Genomic DNA, 18,722 nt, shown 5'->3' on the forward strand with positions numbered 1-18,722 from the left:
AGAACGTTTTGTTACAACCCTCTATTTCCCAGACCCCCCACCACTTTAAAGGCTGGACACCAGGGCTGCCATCTTTCTAGAAACTGCGTTACTCTGACCTTCTTCCTTGGTCTCCTGCCACCTTTTGTACCTGTATTGGGCCATCCCGGCCTCCTGGTTCTTTCCTGCTCTTGTCTTTTTTACCACCTCCTACAGATGTTACCACCTCCTCCTTTTCCACCACCTAAAGATAGCCTGATCTCTTTCTGACTCTTGCAATTCCTTCTGATGTTACCACCTTCTCCGATGTTCACTACCCCCTCCTGACATAATCACCTCCTCGAACTACCTGCTACCTTTCACGGGCCCCTTCTCGCTCACCTTGCCTCCAACAGCCTCCACTCCTCCACTACACCACATTCCTTATATCATACTCAAAACTCCTACAACAGCCAATCACAACCTAACAGTCCACATTGGCTAAATGAGAGGCAGCATTTCTAGTACACTGATCCTCCCGCTGCATTGGATTTCGGCCAACGGTTTGCAGCTAGGATTTCCAATTGCGGGATGGCTGTAATTGCCCAATACTCCCAGCTTCACTTGGACCCAGTGAGGCTGACGAGCCTGCCTAAATGTATGACATTTGGTGGCCAGTTTGGATTTCATCCGAAAGCAGGCAGGAACTCTGAGAGCTGTGTGGCAAGATTAACACTATTTTCCTTTTTGTTGTGGGTATGTGTAATTCTAATGGACTTTTTCTTCCCACAGAGTCCTGATCTGTGATCTATATCTCCCAACACCAGCTGCTCTTTGTAGCTTTTTCTGCCAGTACGGGGCGTAGTGCGGCTCTGCCTGATGCCTCTGCATGCCCCGTTCCTGACATGATGTTGGGGCAAGTTATATATTGAGGCGCTGCGCCCCATGACCTCAGTTCCTTTTTTCCACGCACTGTTCTCGCTAATAGGAACACCGCTCTTCCCTTTTACTGAAATAGTTATGTCCCTCAAGTTCGTCTTGATGTCAGATCAGGCGAGGTCTTCAGGTTTCAAATCCTACATGGATTGCAGGCATCATATGTCTGTTTCAAACCCCCACCGCATGTGCCTTTACTGTCTTAGTGAAGGCCACAACACGCAGCACTGCGTGTCATGTCAATCGATGCACCGGAAGGCACTTCAAGAAAGGGAAGCCAAACTCTTGAACTTTTTCCACAAGGAGAAAGGATGACAAGCGGACCCATTAGAGGTCAGCGAGTGCAGACTGTTCAATGTGGCATAACTCTTCATCTTCTCAGCGGAGGACCCCCACTCCAAGGAGGGCCTTGGGGATGAGGCCCCGCAGATCTCTTCCTACCCAATCCTTTAATCCAGAGGAATGGGAGGCTTTCAGAATGAAGATGCTAGCCATCTTCGCCAAGGCCCTGGCGCCCCAGGCTTTGTCCCCGGTGCCCACAGCTTCGGCACAGCCGATGGATCCCAGCACGCTTGGTAGAGCCGGCAAGGAGGTCCACAGTGAGGCTCAACAAGATCACGATGAAGGGGCACACCCTTCCCCTGACCTATGCTTCGGGTCAGGCGTTCATTCTGCACCCCAGAGGGGCATACATGTCCAGTTAGAGGTCATTTATGTAGAGGAAGGGGAACCTGTTCCTTTCGAGCTGGAACTCTTCCACCCCAGGGAACGGAAGAGACTTCCCAGAGGAGTTTTTTGGGGGACAGGGTGACATGGTAGACGTCTTGCAGGAGGCAAGTGGTCTGGGCACATCGCAGCACCTGATGGCAAAGTTAGTCGACACATTAGGGCTGTTGGCTCCTTCACGGCCTAAGTTGCAGTATGACCTGACCGACATCTTTTAGGAGTGTCTTTAAAAAGGAGATTTTTCGACCTTTCAATCAGTTGGTGGAAGGGCCTGTGATGGAACTGTTGGCCAAGCCGCCATCAGTCCTCATGGTGGACACCGACTTCGCCAAGAAGCACATACCGACGCTTTATGACCCCCTTTTTCTTTGTGCCCACGTTTCCCCAGACAGTGTGGTGGTACAGGCCATTGCAGTGAATCTTAAAACCACTGTTTTTCCGTCTTTCCCCCCCTGATCGGGAGAGCTAAAGATTTGATGCTTGCGCCAGGAAGGTTTTCATTTGAGTCCAGGTCTCCTGTGCATCAGTGCCTCCTAAGCCCTGGCCAGATTTTCTTTTGGTCTGTGGTCAGTGATGGCCAGGTCAATTGAGCACATCCCCGAGGGGGAGATGCAGGATGGTTTTGATGCCCTTATTGCAGTATGGCCTCCACAACGCAGACTGTGTCACAAGGACGATAGCCACCAGTGTCTTACAGCATTCTTCTTCACTGGGGACATCTGTTTTGCTACTGACATGCAAGAGAAACTCCTGGACATGCCCTTCGATGGCATGTTCTTGCTGGACAGCAAGGCCGATGAGTCGCTCCAGAAGTTTCAAGCTTCTAAGGCGACCGTCGAGTTGATTGGGCTAGCGGTGCTGCAGCAGCAGCACATGAGCCGAGTGGGCATGCAAAGGTTTTTTTTGACCCTTCACCTTTTATGTCCAAAGGGGAAGCGGTCAGGCACCCTTGGGCAGGCAAGGACAATGTCGCCCTTACAGGGGTAGGGGCCACGGTGCACTTAGAGGAGGTGCCTCCACCACCACGGTGCCCACCGGAGCCCAAGTGCAAAGCCTCCATGAAGTGGACTTCTGCCATTTATTCTCTGTTGGAGGAAAAATATTCCTGTCTGGCGAGGAATGGAGAGATTCTACCTCATATACCTGAGCCTTACAGGTTGTTAAGCAGGGATACTGACTCCTGCACTCTAGACCCACCATTGTCACTAACCCTTGCGTCCGGAACCTCTGCTGCAGGAGATGATCAGACAACTTCTGGCAAAAGGGGCCATAGAGATGGTACCCTGCTCAGAATGAGGCAGGTACTCAACATACTTTCTGGTGCCGAAGGAGGACGGAGGTATGAGACCCATCCTGGTTCTACAGCTTCTGATCTTCTACTTGCGCAAGGACAAGTTCAAGATGGTCACTCTGGCCCAGATCCTCCAGGCCCTGGACGTGAACACCTGGCTAGTCTCCCTGGATCTCCAGGATGCCTACTTCCACATGGCTATCCACAAACATAGGAAGTACTACCTGAGATTCAAAGTGTGGAACTATCATTTACAGTTGAAAGCCCTCCCTTTTCGGGATCTCTTTTGCTACTAAGCTTTTCAAGCTAGCACTTCTGGCTGCTGGAGGACTGACTCATTTGACCCCGCTCACCAAATCAGCGTTGCACATCTGTACTGCACATGCAGCCTATTGCGCAGCTTGGTCTTCTCCCTGAATTTCAAGAAGTCTCTGATTTCGCTGTCCCAGTCCCTCAGATGTATAGGTGGAATCTTGGACACTTGCTTGGGTCGTGTTTTTTCTGCCTCAGGGCAGAGTGGTGAACACCTTCAAGATGGCACGGGTTCGGGAGTAAGGGAGTGGTATCTGCTCTCTGCAAGTTAATCCTGATGGACTCTCCCTGTGATGCTCTAAAGTGTAAACAGAAATGGGAGGAAGACGCAGGGAAGCCCCTTACGGACAAACAGTGGGCAGTGCTCTGTGATAGTACACATAGAGGGGGATTCCTACACAGAGTGTACCTCTCTCCGGCCCGCATGCATCAGTTTGACAACTCAAGAGTTAACACTTGCCTGAGATGTAATGCTGACCTGGCCAACTTCTTGCACATGATGTGGGCCTGTATCAAACTGCGCTCATTTTGGGGAGGGGCGCTGTTGCGCACGTTGGAAATGGCTGCCTGATCTAAGAGCTCCCGCTCCACTGAGAAATCCTGAGCTAGTTTATCCGTCCAGCGCTGCCAGTTTCACCTCGGACAGGCTGGGGGGCTGGCCCGGCCCCCATGGGTGACCAGACGAAATCCTGAGGCTCGGGGTCCGGGGTCGCCAGAGATACGGCACGATTCAGACTGACCGGCACACGGAGTGACAGGTATCCGGAGGTGAGCTCCAGAGCAGTCTGGCTGGAACGGCTGGGCCCAAAAGGGGAGGAGCTTAGTCCCGGCTCTGCCCTGACACACTTCTGGTGACACGATACGGCTTCTGGGCTGCTGCGGTGTGGATGACTCTCCGGCCCGTACCTGCTCAAGGCCCGACCCGGCCCCGGTGGTGGTTGCCGCAGTTGCTCAGCCCCAGAGAACTCTTTACAAACCCTACAGGGCGGTGCGGGCAAGGCATCGGGTGTGAATCGCAGTACGGGGCCTGAGGAATTCTGCAGTAGTAATACCCGCACGGACGACCGGTAAGGAGACGAGGCTGGGCGGAGAGGGGGCCCCCGCGGGATGCCACATGGTCGGCCGGGGCAGCAGCTAAATCGGACCCGCAATCACCCTTGTTGAGGCGGTGGGCTCCAGTCCCCGAGTGGACGGGAAACCAGACCCCTACTGGTAACTGGAATACAGTATACTGCACCACCTGGAACGCCATTACTCATGGGGGAACCACAGAGGCCGGCTAAGGGCACCAAGACTCCGGGGAAGCCGAGGAAGGACCCCCATGGACGCCTACACGGGGGGTCAGGGGCAGGCCGCGTCGGCCGACGCCCACTCGACCAACACCGAGAACCCCGCTGCTGAATCCAGTGAGAATTTGGACAACCTAACGGCTATAGTCCAAAATGGGTTTCGCTCAATAAACACAAAGCTGGATGACATAGTCTCTACCATCGGCTCCTTAAAGGCTAGAGTGGAGAAGGAAAGCCTACGCATAACGGAAACTGAAACCCGTATCAGCACTAATGAAGACATTATCTCGCACCACAGCCGCGATATCATCCAAATTAAGGAAAGTATAACGAAGCTACAGAGCAAGTGCGAGGACCTAGAATCGCGCTCGAGGTGCAATAATATTAGTGTTGTGGGCGTAGCGGAATCATTTGGAAAGGGCCAAATGGAGACACATCTTGAGACACTGCTTAAAACCCTGTTCGGACCGGAGGCCTTCTCTGAACAATTTCTGGTGGAACGAGCACACCGTACGCAGGCCCTGCACATAAACCAGGCGCGCCACCACGCACCATAATTGCTCGGCTCCTTAACTATAGAGACAGAGACACAATCCTACAAAAAGCGAGAGAGGCGGGAACCCTCTACTATGAGGAAAGTCGCATACATTTCTATCCTGATTTCTCCTCTGGAGTACAAGCGAGCAGAAGGTCCTATGAGCCAGTCAAGAAGCTCCTAAGAGAGCGCCAGATCCCATACGCTTTAATGTTCCCGGAAAAAATGAGGCTTCAACATGCGGGCAGGGCCCATTTCCTCGAGTCCCCAGCGGAGGCCATGCATTATATTGAAACTTCCATACCCCTTCCTCCCAGAGGGGGCAGACCAGCAATGAAACAGGCCCAGACCCGTGGAATGAGAAACACTTGCGTATTGTTATTGTTGTATTGACCCTGCGTGGGCCCGGGGCCCATATGAGTAACTGATTAAGGTACACCAGGCACTTTGGTTGGTGGAGCTGTTGGACCTGATCGGCAGCCATGTGAAGCAACATGGCCACCCGTGGAATGTTCCATAAATTGTATGGGCTACATCGTCAAGTTGGGGGTGATGATGAGGGGTGACGGGGGGACAGGGTGAAGGGGAAGTTACGTTCAGTTGTTGGATGGACTTAAGGGGGCATTTTGTTGAGGATTTCGGCTGCCTTCCGGAGCTACCTCTAAAGGGAGGGTGGAAGGGGACGGCCTGTTGGTTGAAAAGTAAAGTTTTGGTCACGGCTGGGCTGGCACTGTCTGTATGGCACGAATACTGTGAACTCGTCAGATTCGGAAATGGCTAATGTTGCATCTCGGGTTCCCGGGGGTGGGCTACAGGTTAAGCTGCTGACGTGGAATGTGAGGGGATTGAACAATCCAGTTAAGGCTAGGAAGATATCCAACTACGTCTCCAGGCATAATCCACAAATACTGATGCTGCAGGAGACCCATGCAGGTAATTCTCACATCCTGCCCGGGTGGGGTCCCCTGAGGTACCACACGGACTACTCTACCCAGTCCAGAGCAGACCATCACCCTCTGCCAGGAGGTTCTGGAGGAGATTTTCTCCCACTTGGGTACTGCCCCCGGTGGACCACTTCGCTTCAAGTGTAAAGAGAAAGTGCAGGTCGTTCTGCTCCAGGGAATTTCCGCATCAGAGAACTCTGTGGGATGCCTTGAAGGTCGAATGGGCCTTTGACCTGCTCTATGCGTTCCTGCTGATCCCTGTCATTCCGCTGGTTCTCAGGAGACTGAGTCTGTTCAGGTTCACGATGAAATTGACTGCTCCGGACTGGGCCTGGAGAATATGGTACCCAGAGTTGCTGGACATGGCCATCTGCCCTCCCTGACACATTCCACAGAGGACGGACCTCCTCTCCCACTCAGAGGAGGGTCCTTCCGCCTGAACCTTGATGTTTTGGAGGACGTTCTGGACATACTCCTTTATGCTGAAAGTCCTGCTACCAAGTCAATTTATGCCTGCAGGTAGCTGACGTTTTTGGCTTGGTGCCAAGAGATGGCTCTGGATTCTTTTGCTTGCTTCACTTCATCTCTGTTGGAATTTCTTAGTGTAGGGGCATCTTGCAACCATTTCTTTTTTCAGGTGGACCTGAAGCAGGGTTCCTTTTTCATAATCCACAGTCATTCAATTCCTTTGGGGTCTTTCCAATATGTTTGTCACTCTAGTTTGTTCCGGTGTGGGATTTACATTTAGTGTTGAGCCCCTTCATTCTTGTTCTTTGAAACTGCTCCTCCTTAAGGTGATTTTCCTGGTTCACATCATTTCCACTAGACTGGCGATTGAGCGTCAGTCTCTGTTTATTAATCATCCCTACTTGGTTTTTTCCAAGGATTTCTTTCCGAAGGTGATCTGATTTCCATATCTTTGAAAAGATCCATCTACCAGTCTTCTTTCCTCCGCCTCATACTTCCAAAGCAGTGGAGCGGTTTCATTATCTGGATCCGGTGTGGGTCCTAAAGTTCTACGTCTCTCAGAAAAGGGAGAACGGGAATGATGACCAGCTTTTCATTGGTTACACGGCTGCCCAAGCTGGCAGGGCTGTTACAAAACAGACCCTGCCGTGATAGATCATACTTTGCATCTTGGAATGCTGCGATCTATCGGGCAAGGAGGTCCCTGAGGGGCTTGGCGCTCACTCCACCAGAGGGTTGGCCACCACCTAAGCTGTGCAATGTGGAGAGCCTTTGCTGGATATTTTCCAAGTGGCTACGTGGGCTTGCTTGCACACGTTTGCTAAGCATTACTGTCTGGTCAGGATGCTTGTTTTGGTAATGCTATCCTTCAGAGTATTCTGGATTAGGTGGTGTCCTTGCTACCCTGCCTCCTCCAGGTTGTTCTACTGCTTTAGGAGTCTACCATAGATGAGGAATCCGTGGGGGGGAGGAGCCCATGAGAAGAACAAATTACTTACCTCTCAGTAATGTTCTTTCGAATGGATTGTCTCCTCCAACGTATTCCTCATCTATGACATCTGATGTCCACAGCTGTGCTGCATCGGATTTTTTTTTGGCAGAGGGCGTCGTTGCGTCCATGGCGTTGGGTCGATGTCCCTCGGAGGCCTCTGTCGAGGGTGACGTCATCGGATGTTATAAGTAGCATGCATGGCACCTGTAGTCTCAGTTCCATTTTCTCTGCAAATGTGTTTGCTTCAAGAACTCGACGTGCCTCGTGTCTTCTACTTCGTATTGTGACGATTATGTCTTCTTCTTCCACCTGGACAAGCCCGTGGTCTGGCTTCAAGACCTGTCAGGACTGCAGGTCCAAGATGTCTATCATGGACCCACACCGTATCTGCTTGTGGTGCCTGGGCGAGGGCCACGCCACAGACGACTGCTCGAAGTGCCTCTCGTTGACTGCCAAGACCTTGCGGGAGCGTAAGGGGAAATTAAAGGATAGTTCCGGGACTTTTTTTTTTATTGTTCCTATGGTTCGGCCATGTGTTTTTAAGCATAAATCGGTAGATCGTAGAAAACTTTCCTATGGACCTTACCCGACTTTTCGTCCATTAACGCACTCGAAAACATCCGCCATTTTATGATAATCCTCTCACTTGCCGCATCGCCCTGGCTCACCTGCTTTTGCGGCACTAAATCAAATCCCCCGCCCCTGAAACAGACTTGATCAAAACATTCATATTCCCCGCCTCTATCCGTGACGTGACTGAGCTGCGTAGGGAAACGCGCCCAGGCGTCTTCTACGCGACTCCACACAGAACCAGGAAATCAACACAGATGAGCTCAAACAACACAGCGCGCCACAATTGGGAATATGAAACTGTGCTTTTAAATTAAACCGCAAGATTGTAAATTTGGTAAAGTACATTTATTTGACATCAAATGTTTTGAGAATATTCAGCGATTAGCATTTTTATTTGCTCACGTTCCAAAAAGTTCGTTTCGAGGCACACGATGTTCCTTTGCTGTACACAGGGTCTTAGATCATCTCACAATACAGCGCCACAATTCGGAATATGAAACAGTGGTTTAAAAGCAAACGGCAAGATTGTACATTTGGCAAAGTACATTTATTTGACATCAAATGTTTTGAGAATATTCAGCGATTAGCATTTTTATTTGCTCACGTTCCAAAAAGTTTGTTTCGAGGCACACGATGTTCCTTTGCTGTACACAGGGTCTTAGATCATCTCACAATACAGCGCCACAATTCGGAATATGAAACAGTGGTTTAAAAGCAAACGGCAAGATTGTACATTTGGCAAAGTACATTTATTTGACATCAAATGTTTTGAGAATATTCAGCGATTTGCATTTTTATTTGCTCTCGATCCAAAATATTTCGTCTTGAGGCAAGCGATGTTCGTGTGCAGTAGACAGGGTGTTGGTTTACGATAAAATAAGCTCTTCGGTCGCACTGATAATCGCATGGCTATTCCAACAACGAGGCACTAGGGCACCACAACGGTCTGTATGTTGCATCTAGCCGTTAGTACCGCGTAAGGGCATACTTGTACTTGGCGATCGTCCCACAAAATGGTCAGGGTGCTAACGTTGTTCACGCGGAGAAGCAACTGGCGATTATAGAAGCCATCCGCCGGTGTCTGGTACTCGTGACACAGACAATAATGGACGATGTATCTATTTGAAAAACATAAAAAAAGGAAATTAGTCTCACCATCAGATCTTTATTAAAATTATTCATTTTATATATTAGGTCTGGAAATTATTTCATAGCTAGGACAGTGCAACTGGGTTTTATACGTCAAGGGGGGCTGTAGGATACTGAGACAGTCCCCCAGTGCAGGGGTTGACAGGGAGTGCAGGTGGAGAGTGGAAGGGCCCAGGACCGAGGTCGCAGACAGTGGACAAGTTGCAGCAGGGGAGAGGGAGAGAGAAAGCAGAAGCAAAGAGGAAGGTTTGGAGGTGCTTCCGTAAAAGGAGACGGTTCTCCCCAAGATAGTGCGCGGTACAAAACAATATGCCACATAGAATGAACAAGTACAACTTAACCCGTCTTTAAAGCTACTGTATAGTAATTAAATTGCGGTATAAACTCATCTAAAGAGTTACTTACATTATATTTGCATTTTCCATTGTGTCTGTGCGTAGGGCAGCCCCGAAATACCACTCCTTCTATGCCGACGTTTTATTTCTTCTAATGAACGAACATGAAATGGCTTTCGTTTCTGAAATTATATTCATTATATATGGGTGCAGTTCACCCTGGAGACCCTGGATGCCTAGGCAGTTAGTCAGCAGCAGGCTGGCCTGTGGTGGCAAGGCGGCACGGGCCAGAGGGGGTCATCTCTGTACCCGGTGACCAAAAGGATGATTTATTATGATCAACCATATTTACCTATAACCATGTTTTGTATCAATAAAATACAACGGCCTTCCTTTTATTGCCAACGCTTGGACAAATCAAAACAACCATTGTTAAAATATATATTGGGTTTTATTTTGGATCTTAATTTCAATTGAACATAAATAATAAACATTACACATTGTAAATTTGCGGTTGCAGCACATCCAGGGAAAATCCGCGGTATTGTCCACTGTCGCTGGGGAAATGTTGTCTAATGGCAAGTACCGCACAGGCAGGTATTACTCTCCGAACGCGGTGTCCGAGCCTCCCGTGAAGCCACCAAGTGAAGCAACGATAGGCCACCAGCCTGTACCACCTGTGAAAATGAAAGATGCAAACTGTATTAAAATGACAAAACTTTATCACTATCGATTCAGGTAAAAAATGTCATTCTGCTTTGAAAAAAATTCTATCTAGAAAATGCACAATATGGAACCAATTTACATGCATTCGAATGATATGTAGATGTAATTTTATATGTGGGAGACGACCATGACATAGTAGTGGCATCACTGACATCACAACCAGAGTATACTTACTCGTTACTCGGATTACGCGGACGAACAGTGCCGCGAAGTTCGTGCATAAGCACCATCATCATCCTCAACACGGTCCGTGAGAGGCAGGCTTCCCTGAACTCTGGCAGCTCGGTGATGCATTGCGGACTTTGCTCGCCTTCCTGCAGACTTTGCTCGCCTTCCGAAATGTAGGCCAGGCATCCCGAGTTTTCTCGGCAGCAGCAGTTCTCCTCCTCAGTTGGCATTAGCTCGCACCGATTGCACGTGCACCAGGTGGAGACGCCGTCCATGCGACATGGTCCAGGCTCTTCATCCGTTGACTGGTCCTCCCAACTGCCGTCCGAATCCCCATCGTTTTCGCGTGCTTGCCTTTCCAGTAGTTCCTCCTCGGTGTACTCGGGCTCGTACATATACGGCATTATTGTAGCCATTATGTGGTAAAGAAAGTAAAATAATTTATAGCGGTGGTACTGGTATCTGTTCACACGGGCTACAATCAACGAAGGTAGCTGACCAGAGCACAGAAACGAGTCACAGAATACTCAAAGTAACACAGAGAGAGGAATGGATTCGAAAATCTGCTGCTGTGTGTTGTGAAACGGTCTGTTTATACTTATTGAGGAAAGAGGCGTCCTGCCATTTCCATGGCGACGCTTCATTAGCTGAGGCGCAGCGATTGTTGACACGAAACGGGAAATGGGCGGTACGCGTCTGCTGATGTCAGGCTCAGGGGCGGGGGATTTGATTTAGTGCCGCAAAAGCAGGTGAGCCAGGGCGATGCGGCAAGTGAGAGGATTATCATAAAATGGCGGATGTTTTCGAGTGCGTTAATGGACGAAAAGTCGGGTAAGGTCCATAGGAAAGTTTTCTACGATCTACCGATTTATGCTTAAAAACACATGGCCGAACCATAGGAACAATAAAAAAAAAAGTCCCGGAACTATCCTTTAAAGGTAGGGCGTGTTTCCAAACCCCGTAAATCCAAATCGGCTGGTGTCGACCGTCGAGTCGAGAGTCTCCTCGTTGGAAGGCGTCCAGAGGGTCTAGGTCCCGGAGTGGTTCGTGCCACTCGTCCTCTTTGTCGAGTCGGTCCCGGAAGTGGAATCACCACTCCCCTTCCCAGTCCTCGTCGGATGACGACTCTCCGAAAAAGCTGACATGCCCCACTAAATCCTCTAACTTCGAGGAGTGGGAGGCGTTTCGGGAGCAAATGTTAGATTTTTCTGTCTCACTGCACAGTTCTGTCCGTGCCTTCGGTTGAAGCCGGCAAAGAACGGTCTCTGTCCTATGCACGTGCGCCCTCTGGCCCGGGCAGTCGGCATGATAAACATCGGGAGCCGTTGAGATCCCGTTTGGACAAGGATTCAGGGAATCGGCAGAGACGTGCCAGATCCAGGTCGCGGTCTTTGTCTCCCACGAAACCGTCAAAGCCTGAGAAGCTGTCGAAGAAGGTCTCGACGCCGTCGGCGCAATGTCCGTCGGGGGATTCTGTCAGGTCTTTACCTGGGGTCAGACCTCCGAAACCATCGAAATCTTCACCTTTCTCAATGTCGACACCATCGGCGCCTGCTGGGCAGAATATGCCGTTGGAAGCCCTGGGGATGTTGATCCTCCAAGAAAGGCTGCTGCTGATAAGAGGGGTAATCCTCTCCCTAGGAAGGAGTTTTCCAGTCCCTCCAAAATTTTTGAGGAAGAGGTTGATGAGCAGAGGTTGGATGAGGAATTTGTTCCTTTTGTTCTGCCTTATGGAACGCTTAATGCTCCACAATGTCTCATTGATGCGGACAGTCGGATTGAGCATCCTTAGATGATGCCAGTGGCCTCGATACATCTCCAGAGATGGAGTTTGGGAAACCCGAGCCTGGTGAGCATGCTGAGTCCTCCTATAGGAAACTGATGTTGAGAGTTGCTGAGTACCTGGGGTGGTCCAGGCCTCAGCTCGAGTTTGATCAGGATGATCTCACTGACCTCTTGGATCAGGGTCCGTCCACTAACACAGTATTGTCTTTTCATGTGGCCTTACAAAAAAGGGTGGCTGCTACTTGGACTTCTCCGTCTATTCTGGCAGTTAATAAGTTTTTGTCGAAGAAATACCGCCCATTCACTAGCGACCCCGGCTACCTGTCCACTCGCCCTACTCCTGAGAGTTTGGTGGTTCAGGCAGCGTACCCTAGCATCCCTCCGGAGAGGGATAGGGATGATAAACACATGGATGGATGGACGCGCAATGTATTTGCTGCTGGGAGTATGGCCCTGAAATCGGCCAACTCCACCTGTGCCTTGGATACGTTTTCGCACACTCTGTGGAATTGTATTTCGTTTGCGGCTGAGCATATTCCCGAAGGGGAAGAAAAGGATGGCTTTCTAGCTATTGTGAAAGATGGCAAGGATGCCATGTGTGAATCCCTTCAATCTGGGTTGGACACTGCGGATTGTGTCGCACAGTCCAAAGCTATGAGCACCGTCATGCGCAGATTTGCGTGGTTATGGAAGTCTGGTTTTGCACCCGATGTGCAGGTCCGTCTTCTCAACATGCCCTTTGACGGGTCGAATCTTTTTGGCAGCAAGGCTGATGAGTCTTGGAAAAGTTGCAGGCCTCCAAGCTGGCCGCCAAATATTAGGGCGCGGCTGTCAGACAACCTCTGCCTTTTTGTCCTGGGGGACAAAAATGGAGGGGTAGTTCCTTTCGATATTATTCCTCATTTGGAAAGGTGAAGGGAATGCCCAGTCAAAGGGGCCTCCGTAGAGGCACTCGTGGTGGATGAGGTAGGGGTGCCAAGGGGGCTCAGGCAGTTGCCTCTTTGCCTTCCGGCACTGCCACTGCTGCATCTAAACAGCTCTGGGGCCATGGCTCATGGTACTCTGGTGGGGGGCAGGCTGTCACAGCATCTCGAAGAATGGCGAGCCATTACTTCAGATGTGTGGGCTCTGGATACAATCTCCAATGGTTACTGCCTTCCTTTTCTCCATTGGCCTCGTGACAATCCACCGAGAAACACTCTTTGAAGGTTCCGGATCCACTCCTGTTCCAGGAGATTTTCGACCTGCTGGAGAAAGACGCTATGGAACTGGTGCCTGTGGCAGAGTGGAACAAGGGTTGGTATTCCCCTTATTTTTTGATACCCAAGAAGGACGGGGACTGAGACCCATCTTGGACTTGCGATGCTTGAACAAGTTCCTCAGGAAGGACAAGTTCAAGATGGTCACTCTTTCTGAGATCCTTCAGGCCCTCCAACTTCAAGATTAGTTGGTGTCATTTGACCTTCAGGGTGCTTATTTTCATGTGCCGATCCATCTGTAGCGCAGAAAATACTTCAGGTTCGCAGTTGGTGGACCCCACTACCAGTTTCAGGTCCTGCCTTTCGGGCTCACCTCTGCCCCGAGGGCCTTCACCAAGCTCATGGTGGTTGTGGCAGTGTATCTCAGGAGAGGGGGGGATTCACTTCTACCCCTACCTGGACGATTGGCTGATCAGGGTGCGTTCTCCCGAAGAAGCCTTGGATCATCTCAGCGTCACCTGCCACTCCCTTCACAGGCTCGGCTTCTCCCTCAACTTCAAGAAGTCTCATTTGACACCATCCCAGCAGCTTCAGTGCATAGGGGCCGTTTTGGGCACTTCCTTGGGGATGTGCTCACCACCCAAGGTGAGGGCTCATTACATTCTTCAGATGGTCACAGAATTTCAACAAGCCCAGAGTCTTCCGGCTTTCGAATTCTTAAGGTTGCTCGGCCTCATGGCATCCTGCATTTTTCTGGTGCCAGAGGCCCGCTTGAGAAGGAGATCCCTTCAGTGGCCTCTACAGACTCAAAGGTCCCAGTTCTCTGGCAGGATGGCGGATCTCCTTCATGTTCCAGTCTCAGTATCACAGGACCTTCTGTGGTGGGCCGACGAGACGAATCCCATGAAAGGGGAGCCTTTTTGGCAACCATGGCCGGATGTCACAGTGGTGACGGACGCTTCCCTGACAGGGTGGGGAGCTCATGCCGACGATCTGTCCATCAGCGGTTGTTGGTCACAATCGGAATCCAGACTTCACATCAATCTGTTGGAGCTGAGAGCCATCAGTCTAGCACTGTAGGCTTTCCTGCCGTCAGTATGGGGTAAGAATGTCCTGATAATGACGGACAACATGGTGGCTATGCATTACCTCAACAAGAGAGGGGGTGTAGGGTCACTGCCCCTGTGCAGGAGGCAATGCAGCTCTGGTTCTGGGCGATGAGCGAGGGTATGTCCCTTTCGGCGATTCATCTGGCCGGCAAGGAGAACATGGCGGCGGACGCTCTGAGCAGGTAGAGCGGGGTCTCCCACGAGTGGGAGTTAGCTAAAGAAGTCCTTCAAGAGATCTTCGCCCTTTAGGAACCCCCTCAGGTGGCCCTGTTTGCGACCGTGGCAAACAGGAAGTGCGAAAGGTACTGCTCATGGGAATTTCCTCCCAGAGGAGCTCTAGGAGACGTCTTCGTTGTGGAGTGGCTTTTCCCCACTTCTGTATACGTTTCCTCCGATTCCCGTCATCCCTCAAGTTCTCAGGAGGTTTTGTCGGTTTGGGACCCGCATGATCCTCATTGCTCCGATTGGGCCAGGAGAATGTGGTACTCGGACCTTCTAGACATGTCCATCTGTCCTCCAATGCGTCTTCCCCATAGAGAGGATCCTCTCTCGAGGGTGTAAGGTCGGGTTCTCCATCCAGAGGTCAAGACTCCCAACCTTCACGCATGGTTTCTGAGAGGTTGAGATATAGGGATTGGGACGTCCCGGATGACGTGATGGAGGTGTTGCTTTTGGCTAGGCGGCCCGCAACAAAGTCCCTGTACCGTTGGCGTAAGTTTTGCGATTGGTGCAGAGGAAAGAATGTGGATCCTTTTCAGTGTTCGATTCCGGAGGTTCTCTCCTTGTAACTTTCTTTGGCCCAAAGGGGTCTTCAGGTGGGCATGATTAAAGGTTATTTGGCAGCACTGTCTATCTTTAATCGCTCTTCAGAGGAATGTTCTTATTTTAAAATTCCACTGATCACTCAGTATTTGAAAGGACTCACAAATGTGTTTTCCCGCCATCGCCGTTTCAGGTGACCTGGGTCCTTAATTTGGTTCTGAACTTTCTGATGGGTGCTCTGTTTCAACTGTTGTCCTTTAAGGTGGTTGGCCTTTAAAACTTTGTTCTTAGTTGCAGTTACTTCTGCTAGAAGAGTGAGCGAATTGCAGGCACTTTCTTCTAAGCCACCCTTTACTTTGTTCCACAAGGACAGGGTTGTATTAAGAGTATGTCTGTCCTTTCTTCCTAAGGTTGTGTCTGAATTTCATTTGAGTCAGAAGGTGGTATTCCCTGCTTTCTACCCTCCTCCTCCTCCTCATAGTAAGGAAGTGGAACGGCTTCATAGGTTGGATCCCAGAAAAGCTTTGAGCTTTTATTTATACAGAATGGCAATTGTCAGAGTGGACAACCAGCTCTATGTGGGATATATACTGGACACCGTTTGGGACAGGCTGTTTCAAAGCAGACCTTGTCTAGGTGGATTATCCTCACTATTTCAGAATGCTACCGGTTGGCTGGTAAGGACCCTCCTGCGGGTTTGCGGGCTCATGCCACAAGGGGTATTGCTATTTCCACAGTGGACTGCTGGTGAAAAATATCTGTCATGCGGCACCGTGGTATTCTATACACACGTTTGTCGAGCATTACTCCCTGGACACTTTCCATGCTCAGGATGTTGCCTTTGTTATTCTTATCCTGCCGTTTAAGGTATCCAGTTAAATTATCGAAAAAATATTTTCGACATGCCATTTTGTCCAAAAAAAAATTGGCGAAAAGAAATTCTGCATTTTGAAAAAAGTTTTTTTTTTGTTTCGCGAGTACAAAAAGTGTTTATATAGAAAAAAGGGGGGTCTCCCATTTAAAAAAAAAAAACATTCGAAAAAAATAATTTGTCAATTCTGTGCCGACAAAATGCCATTTCCAACAGATGGCATTCGAAAAAGTCACTAAGAACCACCGTTTAATTGGCATGTCTGAATTCTTTTCCCTCCTCCAATCATTTGTACTGCTTTGGGAGTCTGTCATAGATGAGGAATACGTTGGAGGACACAATCCATTCGAAGAACTAGTTACTTACCAAACTGGTAACGTTCTTTGACTGGATGTTCCTCCAACGTATTCCTCATGGCCCTCCCGCCTACCCCGCTCAAGAATTTCCCATGCTATTACAGCTTACGTCCCGCAAGGCTAAGAGCAGTTGTGGCTGCATTCTCGGCATGTGTGCTGCACGTTGTGGGGAAACATGAACTAAGGCTACGGGCGATGTGCGTGCTACTTATAACATCCGATGACGTCACCCTCGATGGAGGCATCCGAGGGACATCGACCTGACGCCATCGATGCAAGGACGCCCTCTGCCTAAAACATTTCCAAAGCAGCATAGCTGTGGACATCACATGTCATAGATGAGGAATATGTTGGAGGAACATCCAGTCGAAAGAACGTTACCAGTTTGGTAAGTAACTAGTTCTTCTGATGGACATTCCCCCACAGATTCCTTATCGCCATCCCTGCTGGCCCCTCTTGGGGTAGCAAGTACATCTTAATTCTGCAGTTGCTCTGTACCAGAGTGCTAGGAATAAAGGGTGGAACTGAGGTCACAGGCTGCGGTGCCTCAATAAATGCTGGCCCCGATATGTCCGGTGCGGGCTGCATAGGCGCATTGGGCAGAGCTGATGCAGAGTCGCATTGCACTCCCCTGGTGGCAAAAAAAGTTTGCGTGGCACTGGGAGGTAGACATCATAGATGAAGAATCCATGGGGCGAACATCTGTCGGAAAGAACATTACCATGAGGCAAGTCATTTGTTCTTTTGGGGGTGGTAAATGTGTTTGTAGCCACGTTTTCTGGTTTTCCATGGTGTTTTCAGACACTTGCTGAGTTTGGAGGTCCGCCAACTCAAACAGATCTGTCAACCTGGTGGATTTCACAGGAGGCATGCTCACAAGCACTTGACTCTGCAGAGCCCTCTAGATGCTTTACTGTGGGCTTTTGAAAAAGGTTGGTTTGAAATATGATATTCCTATCTGAGAAAAAGAATCTGGTGGTCTGTGTGACAGCCACTTGCCAAACAGTGGGATAATGGAGAGGATCCTCTAGTCACAGGAGAATGACCAGGGGATCGTCCCTATTCCTCCCACAGACCCCACAATCTACTGGCCACCAAGGGGCAAAATACCCAGTTTACACCCCTGGTGGTCTCCAATACCAAGCAGGGGACTTCATCACTTGGTGTCTGTGCTAAAGGTGAAGATCTTTTCCGTTTCATTGCTTGTTAATTATCACCTTGCAACATTTTTAAATCCTCTCGCATTCATTGGTTTGCCCTTGGGATATCATACCAAGAGCACACTTCAAGGGATTGCTTTTCTCCCGCAGATTCATCAGCAGATTCCTCATTAGATAAATATCCCTTCCAGCGTCGGTTGCTCATAAAAGGTTTTGACGGAGCGTAGTGCACCTCGATTCGACCATCGATCCCTCTTGACTTGATGCGCCACTTGTGGACGTGATGTCAGTCGTACATATAAAGTGTACCCCTGCACCACGGTTCCTTTTTTTTCCACGCACTCAGGACACTGCTCACGGAATAACTCACAAGAATTTTCAACTGAGGAATTTCATCTGTTAAACAAGATTTCTTCAAGATGTCCACTCCCCAAGTGTTGGGTTTGAAGTGCTGCAAGGACTGCAGTTCCAAGATATTGATCACGGACTCGAGCAGTATCTGCGTGTGGTGCCTTGGTGTCGATCACATCACTGAGGACTTTGGTTCTTATAGGAAGATGAACCCGAAATCCCTATGGCAGAGGGTTGTGAAACTCGTGGTAGGCCGGCCCCCATCTAAATCCCTGACCTGCTAAACCGTACGGTCATTGGAGCCTGAAACTGAGGGGCCTACTAGTGAAAAGGAGGATAGGCATAAAAAAAATTGAAGAGATCCAACTCTCACAGCTACTCATCTTCTTTCTCCCATAAAAAGAAACTGCATCATTGATGCAGACACGGATCTGATTCATCGGATGAATGTGGTAAGTCAGCGGCAGGGCCTACATCCAGGGCCAAGTGGGAAGCTTTTAAAGAGCAGATGCTAGATATAGTTCTAAAAGTGGCTGCAGGTATGGGTGACTCCTCGGAGCAGCAGGCTCTGGTGGCTCCAGTAGTCCCCAGTAACCGTGTCCCGAAGCCGATCATCTCGTTGTCGATGCCCTCAGGCTCGGTGCCGATTGCTGCCAGTGCGCCCCTGGTTCCAAAGCCTCCTATGTCACCGGAGCCACAGGACAGTCTATATCGGCGCCAATATCTGA

General features: G+C 49.8%; 1 protein-coding gene across 1 annotated transcript in view; it reads left to right on the forward strand.

Moving 5' to 3' along the window:
* Positions 1-18,722, forward strand: part of MTHFD1L (methylenetetrahydrofolate dehydrogenase (NADP+ dependent) 1 like) — a 2,103,853-nt gene that overhangs the window by 1,329,214 nt on the left and 755,917 nt on the right. The gene's annotated exons all lie outside the window — the stretch shown is intronic.

Source organism: Ambystoma mexicanum, chromosome 4q, assembly GCF_040938575.1.
Source record: "Ambystoma mexicanum isolate Mex_15411 chromosome 4q, UKY_AmexF1_1, whole genome shotgun sequence".
NCBI classification, from domain to species: domain Eukaryota; kingdom Metazoa; phylum Chordata; class Amphibia; order Caudata; family Ambystomatidae; genus Ambystoma; species Ambystoma mexicanum.